At 46.9% G+C, this 14,496-nt stretch overlaps 1 pseudogene; it reads left to right on the top strand.

The window, feature by feature from the left end:
- Positions 1 to 7,076: 7,076 nt before the first annotated feature.
- On the top strand, positions 7,077 to 8,290 carry LOC119809376 (annotated as a pseudogene).
- The last annotated feature ends 6,206 nt before the right edge of the window (positions 8,291 to 14,496 follow it).

Below are 14,496 nucleotides of genomic sequence, written 5' to 3'. Positions count from 1 at the left end.
GCCTGACCTTTCCACTAAGCATCCCGCTTTCCTTTGCCACAGAGACTAGATAAAAGCCTAAGAACTCTCTGGGTTTCCTGAGCACTCCAAAAAAATCCTTAATTATCCCAACACAGAAGTATTTGCTGGAATCTATGGCTCTTAAGTAGTTTAGGATCAGTTGCTGCCCAGACAGATAGCAATAAAGAACAACCAGCACAGTGCATGGGTCCTGCTAGTGGGGCTCTCAGTCGCATGTTAAGTGTGGTGGGAACTACAGCCATGAATCCTGAGCACCTGCTCCTGTGGGGCTCTGTGAGGCTCTGTGGGGCTCTGTGGGGCTCTGTGGGACTCTGTGGGGCTCTGATGAGCTCCATGTGCTCCTGTGGGGGACTCCATAGGGATTCTGTGGGGCCCTTTAGGACCAGTTCTAATAGATGCTCTTGCCTAGCTCAGACCCTCACCTTCACCAGCCTGTACTGTTAAAATTGTACCCTCAATAGCCTCTTAGATCCAATTTCCCCACCCCCTAGAGAGGACTATGAAGATGCACAAGACCCACCTGTTAGTCACACTGTGATGTGTGCTCCTCCTTGTTTGCTCCTGGGTAAGGCATCCAAGCTGCCAATGAGTGCCTCTCACCCATCGTCAGCCATGTCTCTCACCACTTTTCCCCCTCCTTTTTCCTCCACAGCAATACCTGACCATCCTGCAGCCCTTCCATTCATAGTCTTTGCCTGTCCCTCCATCCTTGACCTGACTCTCACCCTATGAGAGAATTCTGAAATCTTTCTCTCTAGCAAGTTCCAGATCAGAGTGTGGGGGTCCCAAAAATCCCTCTATGTAATCATCATACTTCACATTATACTGAACTTATTTTAAAAGGTGGGTTTTTTTCTAATTAGAAAGGATGCCTCACTGTGTATCCTAGACTCACTCAGAATTCATAATCCTCCTGCCCCTGTCTCCCAAGTGTAAACATTACAGATGTGCACCTCCACACCTGGCTGCCTCTGTCTCCCAAGTGTAAGCATTACAAGTGTGCACCTCCACACCTGGCTGCCTCTGTCTCCCAAGTGTAAGCATCACAGGTGTGCACCTCCACACCTGGCTGCCTCTGTCTCCCAAGTGTAAGTATTACAGGTGTGCACCTCCATACCTGGCTGCCTCTGTCTCCCAAGTGTAAGCATTACAGGTGTGCACCTCCACACCTGGCTGCCTCTGTCTCCCAAGTGTAAGCATCACAGGTGTGCACCTCCACACCTGGCTGCCTCTGTCTCCTAAGTATAAGCATTCATTACAGGCGTGCACCTCCATACCTGGCTCTGGAAAGGACTTTCTTCTCCATCTTCAGTTTCTCGGTGTCTAGTATGAAGCTTCGGAAGAAAATACTTAGTTATATTGAGCTGAATGTATCTGCTGAAGTCTGTTAATCCGGCCCAAGCGTCCACACGGCTGTGGCTCACTCGCTGGACAGACCATCTGAGTCCCTCCTCCAAGATGGACCTCCCTGTGCCTGTGCTCACACCCCTCTTGATGCCTTTTGCTCAGTTCTCCAAGCTCAGTCTCCCTATCAGACTAGCCAGCTATCCATCCCTCACAACCCTTACTCCTAAGCTCTGCTTGCTGACATCAGGTGACCTTTATTAACATATAAACTTTTTTCCTCTTCCCAGAGCTCTACCAACCACGGCATAGATCAGTAAAACTCAAACTAGGAAATGTTATACCAGGTGAATATTCATTTAATTCTGGATTGGAAGGGGCTGCCAGGAAGAAAATCTTGTAAACTGGAGATCTCTCATCTGGCCTTCCAGGTCTCATCTTTCTTCTTCACCTCATGCCCCAGCATGCATTGCATCAAAGATGCTTTACTCCACCTTCTAGGACTCTGCCTGGGATACTGGAAGGGAACCAAGGGAAGGGGGTCGATCATTCTTGGGAGCTAGCTAGGCTCACTCCTCTATGGTGGGATATTCATGGCTCTCATGTTCCCATCTGTCCTCTCACCCTTTCTTTCTCCATGGCAATAACTGCTTCCTGTTAACTTTGTTGGCCCCTTCAAATTACAATGGAGTCCCATTGTCACTAGCGCCACAAAGCTACATCATACCTTCTGATCCTTCTACATGCTGCTTACACATTTGTAGTAATCTTTCTTACTAACGTCCTCCCAAATGATCGCATTTTAGTTTGCCATTTGATTCCTCTTGGGGATCTGAAAGGTAGAACAGAAAGCTCAGAATGAAAATCAAGATACACAGACAGGGGCTTCAGGGAGCCTAATCATAAGTATGAGAACCAAGGTCAAGACCTCACACAACCAAACAAAGCTAGACATGCTGGTGTGCTGAACAGTGTACAACGGAGGTCCACTTCACTCAGACAGTTTGAAGATGGAAGTAGATTTTTTACTTTATTTGTTTATTTTGGCTAATTTTGCTTCATGTTTGGTAAGAATCGCTGGGTGATAGTGGTGCACTCCTTTAATCCCAGCACCCAGGAGGCAGAACTAGGAGAATCTCTGTGAGTTCAAGGCCATCCTGGTCTATAAGAACTAGTTCCAGGAGAGTCCCAAAGCTACAGAGAAACCATGTCTTGAAAAAAAAAATAAAACAAAAAAAGAATCTTCATTGTGATCACGTTTTTTGTTTTGTTTTGGTTCAATTTGGTTTTTGAGTCAGGATTTCTCTGTGTATCCCTGGCTGGCCTGGAACTCCTCTGTAGACCTGACTGGCCTAGAACTCAGAGATTCACCTGTGCCTCCCAAGTGCTTGGGTTAAAAGCATGCACCACCACCCTGCTCCATTATGATTACCTCTGGTGGGTCTCGCTGCCCAACCCTCCAGTACAAGGCAAGGTAGGGTCTGTCTCTCTCTCCCTCCACCTTGGCAGTACAATGAGGCCTAGGATAAATGTGGTGATATTTTGTTTGTGCTTTAACAAATAAAGCTTGCCTGAAGATCAGAGTGCAGAGCCAGGCAGTGGTGGCACACAGCTTAACCCCAGCATTCAGGAGACAGAAGCTGATGGATCTCTGAGAGTTCAAGGCCACCCTGGGCTACATGAGATTGAATCAGTCTAAAAGAGAATCAGAGCTCACACCTTTGATCCCAGCACTTGGGATCACAGGCCTTTAATCCCAGCACTAGGGAGGTGGAGACAGGAGTGATATGGCTGAGTGGAGAGAGGAATATAAAGCAAAAGGAGACAGGAGTTCAGCGCATTCAATCTGAGGATTCATGGAAACAGGATCTTGTCTACTTCGGTCTGAGGATTCAGTAGAGGTAAAAGGTCTCTCTAGTGGCTCACTCCTTTACTTCTCTGATATTTCAGCATTTATCCCAATATCCGACTCTGGGTTTTTATTATGAAGACCAATTAAAATTCGTACTACATATGTACAAATGGGCGCTTACATTTCTACTTTTCCCCTGGAGTCAGTGACCCTACAATGAAGAACATTAGGAGTAAGGCGCAACATGATTGGGGTACCCTGCAAGACATAGTGACATCTTAGGCTGCCCCTGATAAAAGATGTGTGTCCTCCTCTCTCACAGCAGCCTTGGTGCCTGATCACCTTCATGCCAAGTTTGTTCTGAGAGTCACTGTACCTTTTCAGTCAACTGTTTCACCTGTTGATGCTAGCTGGCACCAAACCCCAGGGTCCATAAGCAAGGACCCTGACTTGTACACCAACACCAGGTTCTCTGTAAAGAAATCCTGGGAAGGAACCCCACGGGCCAGGCTGGCTGCCTTTATCCTTGAAGTCACTCTTGAGGTCCAGCAGCATCCTAAGTTAATGTGCAGCCAATGGCACTTGAACCCTTTGATTTATGCCAAGAGACTCCCCCCAGGTTACTGTACTCAGCCACATCAGTGTCCTGAGCCCAACTGTGTCATGCTGCAGTAACTATTCGCCTTCCCTCTCAGCCCACAGGGCCTTTGTACAAATCAGAGGGCCCTCAAGGCACGAAGGCATGGAGGTTTGCCCTGAGTGCTGCTCAGATCAATATGTCAATGTGGACGGACATATGACATAATTCAGATGCACAGTTGTGAGAGAGTCTAAGTGATGGCCCTGGGGTATTATTCAGCTTCATGTGCTCTGGAGAATCTCTCCATACACTGTGAAAGGAAAAATTCGGGAAGATGATATCCAATATCATCCAGCATCTGCACTGAACATCCAGCTGCAGTTGAAGATGACCAAGATGACCAAGGCAGCCTGACATTGCCTGCCTTCTTTCCTCCTCATGTGGGAAGGTGTCTTAGTCAGTGCTCTGTTGCTGTAAAGAGACCATGACCATGGCAACTCTTATAAAGCATTTAATTTAATAAATTCAGAGGTTTAGTCCATTATCAGCATGGAAGGAAGCATGGTGGCACACAGGCAGACATAGGGCTGAAAAGGGAGCTGAGTGGTCAACATCTGGATCCCAGGCAGGAGGGAGAGACACCGGGCCTGGCTCAGGATTTTGAAACCTCAAAGCCCATCCCCAGTGACATACTTCCTCCAACAAGGCCACACCCACTCCAATAAAACCACACCTCCTAATCCTTCTAAATAGTGCCACTCTCTGATGACTAAGCATTCAAATATATGAGCTTGTGGGGACCATTCTTATTCAACTACCATAGGAGGGGTACTGGACCCTTGAATTATGTTCAGCTTCCACCCTATTCGTTTCAGAACCATCTCGAATTGATTTAGGATGGGGTAACTGTTCCGATGAATCACTCCCCTGGAGCCTCCATTCTGGATGGACAGTTGGGCAGGCATGCTGAGTTCAGCGGGAAACTCCTTTTCTCACTATCAGGCAGTTAATGTATGAGGTGGTCTGGCTTTTCTTATTGGAGACAATCAGGATCAAAGGACTGTTAGGTGTTCTCTATCAGAAGCTGTAAGTGTGAGATTCTATAGAGAGAACCATGTTGCTGGGGTCGGGAGCAGAAATGAGTGTGGAAGGCAGTCGGGGTGAGTCAAGGACCATGAGCAAGGATGAGTAAGAAACATTGCAGAGAAATCTAAAATTATGAACGAGGGAGAGACGAGAGCGAGCGAGAGAATTATTCCATGGTCTGAGACATAGGAAAACACCAAAAAGCAGATGTGTAGTGCAGAGAGCACTTCAGTAAAGATCTAGAGCCAAGTAGGTTTGGTGGAGGCTCCTTGTGAGGCCAGGTTGGAAAACCTCCCTGGCATCCTTGAGGCCCTGGCCTTGTAGCTGCGATCTCTAGTCACTAAGTGCTGTGTTCTTCCTCCCAGCCTTCCCTCCCTTATCCCATACATATGCACGCTTACTTGATAGGACCGAAGAAGCCCTAAGTCCTTTTCTTCAAAAGGGCCTAACAACCCTTCAACCCTAGGCTGACCCCTACTTCTGAACAGCAGTTTCCTTCCTTCTCCCCAGCACCCCAGCCCTCCCCTGGTGCAGAGCTGAGATCCTTGACTTGTTAGCACTGCCAACTTGGGGCTCCTTCTGAGGCAATCCTGATTCTACCAAGTTGAAGCCAAGACCTCAGTAAGGTAAATGAGACAGGAGACCACTAAAGCTCAAGGGAGATATTCAAGGGTTTGTTTAATTATATATTTAATTATCTAATTCTTTATAAACAAAGAAATCTACGTCAGAGTGAGAGGGTGGCTGCTGTCCTGAGCATCCTTTCCCACCCTCAAGTGTGCCTCTGGATCTTCCAGATTCCTACTTCTTCTCCAGATGGCCAGTGCCCCCCATGCCGCTCACAACTCCTCGCCTTCCTTTCTTGTTGTGGGCGCTCTTCTCTCCCCCTAGATCAATAAAGAAGTTGATATTTTACAACTGTAGAAAACTGAGGGAAAATCAAACACAGCCCAAATGGAAAAATAATGAAATGAAAAATAATGAAAAGGCCAACCAAGGCCCACTCTGTTTGTCTAGTACACAGTCTTTATCCCAGGGCTCCCGGGGCTCCTGCCTAGGTCACTTAAGGTTTAGCTTGGCGTCCAGGTGGGGCCTGGCCTCAGAATTCACAGCATCATGCTCTAGAACAGAGTGTCTATTTTCTTCCATGGCGCTGCTCTCCTCACCTTTGCCAGACTGCTCTTTGGTACACATCTAGCCAGCACCAGTCTCTGGCCCCAGGTCTTCAGCTCCCATATCTCCCCCGGAATCCAGGTGACTGGATCATTCCTGAAGCTCTCTCTCCTACAGAAGTGTTTCTACACTTCTACCTTGAGAAATCTACACTTGGCCTTGAGCCAAGTCTGAACTTGATGATGTCTCCATGAGAGAAAGGAGCTAGCATGATGGAGGAGGGTCTTCTATCAATCTGTTGATTTCATTGGTTAATTAATAAAGAAAACTGCTTGGCCTGATAGGTTAGAACATAGGTGGGTGGAGTAGACAGAACAGAATGCTGGGAAGAAGGGAAGTGAGTCAGATGCGATGAAGCTCCGGCCCAAGATGGACGTATGCTAGAATGTTCCTGGTAAGCCACCACCTCGTAGTGCTACGTAGATTATTAGATATGGGTTAAAGCAAGATATGTGAGAATTAGGTAATAAGAAGCTGAAACTAATGGGTCAGGCACTGTTTAAAAGAATAGTTTCCGTGTAATTATTTCGGGGCATAAGCTAGCCAGGCAGCTGGGAGCTGGGCGAAAAGCAGGCCTGCCCACAGCTCCTTTGCTACACTAGCACTCACCCTGGAAATGACTTTTCAGGCCCTCTGCCTCCCACATTGTTATAGAATATTATTTTCAGATGTGTTACACTTCTTTGCACTGTGGACATTTGCTTAATGATGCAAAGATGTGTTGCATTCTTTTATGTTGCAACTGTTTAATTCTGTGAAGCTGTTTTACTTTGCCTGTCTAAAACACCTGATTGGTTTAATGAAGAGCTGAAAGGCCAATAGCAAAGCAGGAGAGAGAAATAGGGCTGGGCTGGCAGGCACAGAGAATAAATAGAAGAACATTAGAAAGGAGAAGGGGCCAGGCACCCAGCTACACAGCGAGCCATGGAGTAAGAAGTAAAGAAAGGTATACAGAAATAGAGAAAAAGTCCAGAGGTGAAAGATAGATGGGTTAATTTAAGAAAAGCTGGCAGTGACTCAATGGGCCCTGCAAGTGGCTTTCAGCCAGGCCGCAGAACGAAAGCGAAGAGTGAGAGGGAGCTAAGTGGGCTGCAGTGACACCGGTCAGAGGACCCTCTGGCCATCCTGGTGGTGAAGCAGGAGGGGATGAGCCCCGGACCTGTCATTCACCAGCCCAACACCCCAGCTGCTAGTTGATGTCCTCCTACAGCTGAGCCTGGCTGCACCAGCCACTGCAGGAGTCGAGCCCTGGAAGCAAGCCGGTCCCCAGCCAATAAGAAAAGCAAGTCATCAGGGAGAAGAAGCAAGACTCCAGGGACTAGGAGAAGCCGGAGTCTCCACTACTTCCCCGTCAAAGTGAAAAGCACAACGTGAGGGCCTTCCTCGGAGACGGGGAGAGGATCGCCATCCCAAGGAGCCATCAGAACAGGAACAAAGGAGACCTTGTAGAAACAGTGAGCAAGACTGGCACCGGGGCCATTCCTGCCAAAGGAGGAGCTCTGACAAGAGGCCTTTCAGTGGTCAGGGTCAGGACTGAGACAGCAGAATCTGCAGCCTCAGGAAGAAAAGAGGGACTTTCATAATGCCAGGCGCCAGGAGCATGGCCTTTGGAACGAAGGTGGTGGCGGTGAGGCTCAGGAGGCTCGTCCTGCTGGTAACAAAAGTAAAGAGGTACCTGTCAAAGAGAAACCAAGCTTTGAATTTTCTGGGGAACTTCTTGAGGACACCAATACCTTTTGGGGTGTGGTTATTAAGTACAGCGAGCCCCCAGAAGCCCAGATCCCCAAAACACGGGGAAGATGAAGTACTTTCAGTCATGTACTTTCATAGGCAGTCGAAATTGCCACATGTCCACCATTCCCACCGACCATCCCTCCTCTTCAAAGCAGCATGTGGTCTTCCAGGACTGTCTTGTGGAGTACATGCATGCTGACCACACAGTTGGTCGGAGGGTGAAGCCCTGTATCATTGACCTTGGTTCAGGCAATGGAACCTTCTTGAACAACAGGCATATTGAGCCACAGAGACACTATAAACTGAAAGAAAAAGATGTCGGCCAAAGCCACAGAGAAACCCTGTCTCGAAAAACCAAAAAAAAAAAAAAAAAAGATGTCCTTAAATTTGAGCTCAGTAGCAGAGAATATGTCTTGCTCCATGAGTCTTCAGACACCTCTGAACTAGACAGGAAGGGAGATGAGGAGGAAGAGGAGGAGGGAATGGTATCTGACAGCTAGGAACTGAGAAGCTCCCACCACACATGCCATTAGAAACTGTTCCTGCCGGAAGCCATGGGGTTGACTCTCCAGGGCCTCCTCTCACCTTGCCTTTGCTCTGTTGCTGCGCAGCTTGGGTTGCAGTATGAGAACTCTGGCTTAGTGTTTTGCTGAACTTGGCACAGCAGCGGCCTGCCTGTGGGCGCTTGTGTTCAGAACAATCGCACCTATTACAGCATGGCGAGTTTTGGTCAAAGTGTGTGGCTGTAGTGGGTGCCTTCAAAAACGCTGCACAGGAAACTGAGCCCTTGGAAAGGGGAATGTGGCTTGTTCTCTTTGTACAGTTTCTTATGTATATAGTCATTGAGCTTTGTGGACCAGGAGTTTTATTTGGGGGAGAAACCCTAGAGCAGAGAATCTTAGTAAGTTTTGGTTGTCACCAAAACAACCTCCAGCATATACCAAAGCTTTGACCTGGTTCAGCTCTTGAGTCGTAAAGGTTCATTTTGCACATTGTTGGGGGGGGGGGGCAGTGACAATTTACCACATGATCTTATTATTGACTGCCTAAGCTAAACAGATACCCTGCAACACCTGTGTAGATACTACTGTGTAGGGAGGCCATGGCTTCTACCACTGGGTGCTGGTGTCATATCCTGCACAGGGTTGTGGAGCTGCGTCCTGTGAGCGTTCCCCATTTCCCCAGGACACACAAACATAGCTGTTTTGATTGTCTGCTCTTTTTTTCAGTTTTGCATTTTTATTCAAACATTACCTCTTTTCTCCCTTTGAGAAACACTCTGGTGTTGACTTTGTAGTAGGGGCCTTGCTGTGGTCTGAGGTCATATGTGTGTATAAAGTAGGTTGTGTAGCAGGGCCTTACTGTGGCCTGAGGTCGTGTGTGTGTGTGTGTGTGTGTGTGTGTGTGTGTGTGTGTGTGTGTGTCTAAAGGAGCTTGTGTAGCTTCCACATTTCTGTTCCATCTTTGACCATGGGTTTGTATTTACTTCCCGAGGGTGGGAAGCAAGGGTAGCTCAGCTTCTGAACTTCCCACCTGGGGTCTGTGTAAGAAGAAGGAATTCATCACGTACAGTATATGTGCCTGTAAACGCTGTTTCAGAGCTATGTGCTGATTTTCATATGACGCTGTTTTGTGGTAGAAATAATACCATGGGATAGGCAAGTTACTTAGCCTCTTTGGGACACAGTCATTTGGAAATCGCAGCTCTGCATAGTCTCATGTGGTGATATTTTGTTTGTAATCTAACAAATAAAGCTCGCCTGAAGATCAGAGTATGGAGCTAAGTCACTAGCTAGCCACAGAGGTCAGGCAGTGGTGGCACACACCTTTAATCTTAGCACTCAGGAGGGAGGCAGAGGTAGACAGAGCTCTGTGAGTTCATGGCCAACCTGGGCTACACTAGATTGACCCAGTCTCAAAGAGAAACAGAGCCAGGTGGTAGTGGCTCACACCTTTAATCCCAGTCTTTGGGAGTCACACACCTTTAATCCCAGCACTAGGAAGGTGAAGACAGGAAGGGATATGGCTGGGCAGAGAGAAGAATATAAAGGCATGAGGAGACAGGAGTGCAGGGCATTCAGTCTGAGGATTTGGTGGAGGCAAGAACTAGTGACTGGTTGCTCTGCTTCTCTGATCTTTCAGCCTTTACTCCTATATCTGACTCGAGTTTTATTACTAACGCCAATTGGAAATAGTGCTACAGTATTTACTATATAGTTTCCCTTCATCATGAGCAAAATATGTGAAACAAACGTCTTGAGGAAGTGGAAGAGACTTTAGAGATGGGAACGGTGTTAGAGAAACATGAGTCTGTAGTGTCGAGGAAGACACGCTGGTTGGGACATCTGCGATGAGGGCCTCTCACATGTGCTGGTCCAGGAGGCAGAGAACAGCTGGAACCAGAGGCTGGACTTTATCCTTTAAAGGGCATCTCCCAGTGACCTACTTCTATCTCCCTCCTAAATGTTCCAGAGCCCTGAAAATAGTACCTGTGGGGGACATTTAGGATTCCAGCTGTAACACCAGCATCATAAGACTTCCATATAAAGAGCTGACAAGACGTATAAAGCACCGGGCACACTACCTTACACAAAGCAGGCCTTTGGCAAGTGTTGTTGGCTATTGTTCTATCAATATCAAAGCCTACAAGCTATACTGCTGTAGATACGAGCTTCCTCTTCCTACGATCTGCAAAGGTAAAGAGCACCCAGTCTTCCCAGATGGTCCATGCTCTCCTTCAAATGTGGCAGCTCTTCCAGGGTCTGTGTTTTACCTAGAAGCCCTATTATTCGCCTCTCTACTGTTAGACGTTTCAAATCCTCCCCACAGGTTCCCTCCCTTGTTAATGCGATTACACGTGGTGATTGTTTCATTAAGCGCCTTTTCATAGTGTGTTTGGTAAATACCTGGCAGAACGTGAAAGCTAATTATCATCTTAATTGGTGAAGATGAACTGGTACATAATATGTGTGATTTAATTATCAGGGCGAGCCCTATGAAGGTTAATGAGAAATGAAAACTCATAAGCAAAGGTTCTGGGGTTTCTGGGTAGGTAATTGCTAAGCTTTGGAAATAACAGAGCTGATCTCTATGACTTTAGACCTTGGGGTGCTGACCTTCCCTTTGCCTGAATCAAAAGGTGAGAGCTGCAGTCTTATCAATACAGAGAATGATCTATTTTCTACTTAGTTTGTTCACTTATATAAAGTTTCTCTCTCTCTCTCTCTCCCTCCCTCCCTCCCTCCCTTACTTCCCCTCTTCCCTCTCCCCTTCTCTTTCTCTCTCTCTCTCTGTCTCTCTGTCTCTCTCTCTCTCTCTCTCTCTCTCTCTCTCTCTCTCTGTGTGTGTGTGTGTGTGTGTGTGTGTGTGTGTAAATTAGGGTTATTTTCTTGAAGATACCTTCAAGGGTATCTGTTGTTTCCCCTATGTGGTGAGAATCTTGGGAATTACTAAATTCATTGTCCATGTCCTCTTTGGGTCTTGGATTCCTTCTTTCCTGAAGGCCTGGGATCTTTTTCACATTGACTGGGCCATGCCTCCCACCCTTGCTGTCTTGCCCCATGTCTGACCTCTTTTCTCTCACTGCCTTGGACTTGTTCCATCATAATACAAGATCCCAAAGTTTGCTTGAGAACCAACTCCCTGGTAAACAAATGTTGCCTTTCTAGAAGACTCTTGAACCAAGTGGACTCTTCACCTTAACTGCAACTCTCCTCTCCCCCCGGGGTTGTTGCTTCCCACGCAGGCTTCATAGTAGTATCTCTTCTCCCTTCTTCAACCCAGAGATCTCCGCTAGGAGCTGAGGGTGGCGTTCTCTATCCTCTCCCATGTTTTGTGCAGACATTTCTCCTCCACCCCTAGGTTAGGATAGCACCCTTCCCCCAGTCCTGGCTTCCCCAGGTAACATGCATTCTTCACTGGGTACTCCAATCCTACCTCTAGGTTCCCTTGATGCACCCCCTTGTCCAACTGCCATTCCACTGCGTGTCCATCCATTGTATGGACCGCCTATCTAGCTTCTAGGACTCTCCCAGTAGTGTTCTCCTTGGCCTCCACTTCTTTTGCCTCCTATCTGCTCTCTAATGATTGCCTGAATCTGGACAGAGTCCCAACAGTTCCTTCAGTCTCTTGCTTTACTATTCCTGCTCAGCCACTTGTGCCCTCTCTCATCTTATCATCACCTCTTGCTCCCCGTGTCCTCTCCATAGACCCCCCTTTCCTCCTTCACCACCTACCTTGTGGTTTATCATTTGAGTTACTTTCCTGCCAACACTTTATTCTCTTGCCATACCAAACTATCACTAACCCACAATACTTTCTTCCTCTCCCTCTTTGCTATGGCTCACTGCAGGCAGAGCACTTTCCCCTGTTTTTTGTTTGTTTGTTTGTTTGTTTGTTTGTTTTGGTGATCGAGACTAAGATTTCCACGTGATTTGTTTTAGATAACCAAGTGTGGGCAGTGGTGATGATGTGCTGGTTCTGAGCCAGGGACTTGGAAGACTTCAGATATTTCTGGTTCTCCTTCTTCAGCCTTTACCAGCACAGGAGGAGAATACGTCTGGGTAGTTTTGGAGTTTGAGGAGAATGGAGCAGACTCAGACACATAGACCTGCAATGTAATACAGAACCACATAGCTAGCATGCAGACACAGGAGCTCAATAAATGTTTATTGTTACTATAAACCAGAGATTGGAAGTAGTTTATTGCATAATATCATTGCATCAGTAACAAATGGAGTCTTCTGGATCTTAATCCTCCTTCCAGACCCTTCCCATCAATATTCAAACATGTGTATCTCTCCCATCTTACAAAACAAATCTGATTCTACCCCACGCCCTGCCCCCTCCATGGCCTTTTTTACCTGCTGCCACTTCACTGTCTACTCTCAGGTGAGATACACCTTTTCTTACTGTCTTCTCGACTCACCTTCCTGCAGTCTGACTGTGTTCCCCACTTCCCTAAACCTGCTCTTCCAAGGATTTACCCAAATAACATTTACTGGACACCTGCTCCGTGCTGTGCCTAGGGAAACAAATATAAAAACACTGGTAGAAGCCTTGACAGTCTGGCGGGGCTTTGAACATGAGACTAGCCAACATACTAAGCTACACAGGAATGGAAAGGGTTTGCAGGGGAGTACACAAACCCAAATCCAGAGGTTAGAGACCTAAGTTTGATAAAGAATAAATGGAACTTAGCAGAGAAAAAAAGGCATGGGAAAAAAGGCACTTCTTTATAACTTGCATGCACATGAAGCATAAGAGAAACTATAGCTGCATAAAAATAAGGAACAAAATTCAGCTCGCTGCAGTCCCAGCAACCTGGGATACCTACAGTTAACTGACTGGTATATAATTCCCTGGGATCTTTGCAAAATTTCCAAAATAAAACTTAGAGCATACTATGCACATAATTGCATATCCTGACTTTTATTTGACAATGTGCACTGAGCGCCTTTTCACGTCCATAAATCACGCATCTCATTGTCACAGTCACGCAGTGTTCTACTTTCCTGGTGTTGTGGATGATAATCTATTATCTGACATCTAAGTTGTCATCAGACTTCAGATGTCATAACAGTAAATGAAGGCTCAGTGGACCTCTTTGTGCATTCTGAATTATCCCCTTGAGTCTTTGTCTCCTTTCTGCTCTCCCCTCTTTATCCCTTTGCTTCCCTCCCACTCTCCATGATCTCTGCATCCCAACCGAACATATTAGGGCCTCTTAAACACACCACATTCTCTGCCTCTGTGCTCCAGGACCTGCTCTTCTCACTTCTCAGAAAGTCCTCCCACCGCGAGCAATTCCTTCTGCGCCATCACGTGTTCTTCATTCCAGGTGTAGTACTCTCCCGCCCTTCTCCCTTTCACTGATTAGTAAGGACCACCGGCAAAGGGATAATGTCTGCCTTGGTCAGCTTTCTGGAAACAATGCAACACATAAGCAGTACTTCACCAGCATCTGCAGAGTATCCAGTAAATAAATTCCTCAGGACAAGATTGCTAAGCCAAAGAAAGGTTCCCTCTTGTCAAGGCATACAATGCATATCCAAACTGGCCGCTCGCAAGGCCTCTCACGGACTTGCTTTTGCTCTGACAGTGTGTGAGGTTACTCATTTCCCCACAGCCTTGATGTATGTGAAAATTCGAGAATCATTCTCTCCATGGGCTCTGTCTTGGGAACCCCTGACTAGGGTAATGTGCAGTGGTTCATAGAGGAGGCTCAGCACAGTAGGGTATAAACATGAAAGTGCGTGTTTTCCAAGCTTTGCTTTCTGCTGTGTTCTGCTGAATCCCTTTTCCCCATCACTTAGTGATATTTTGAGAAAAAAATGCATGTTCCTGTCACTTTCAGTTATCAAAAATTCAGTCTAGTTAGTTCCAAACTCAAAAATCTGTGTTTGTTTCAAAGCTCTTCTTTCCCCTGCCATCTCAAGGCCCAGGAAGCTCTGGGATCCCAGGGGTGGGAGAGCTGTGTAGTATCTTCTTCCACTTTCCTTCTCCTCCTCTTCTTGTGTTTAGCTGTTCTAGACTTGGGAGCAGATAAAGGGATAGGGATATGACAGGCCCTTCAGCCCAGGGAGGAGCAGAAGTCATGAGGGGGCTTCTCCAATCTTGGTCAATTAGGTCTGGTTCTGTGGGACAAGGATGAGTTCTGGTCTGGCAGTCCCCATGTGTTCTTTGTCGGGGCCACATTCAACTCACC

The sequence above is a fragment of the Arvicola amphibius genome, chromosome 3 (genome assembly GCF_903992535.2).
Source record: "Arvicola amphibius chromosome 3, mArvAmp1.2, whole genome shotgun sequence".
Classification (NCBI taxonomy): domain Eukaryota; kingdom Metazoa; phylum Chordata; class Mammalia; order Rodentia; family Cricetidae; genus Arvicola; species Arvicola amphibius.
This window is presented reverse-complemented; position numbering and strand designations above follow the sequence as displayed.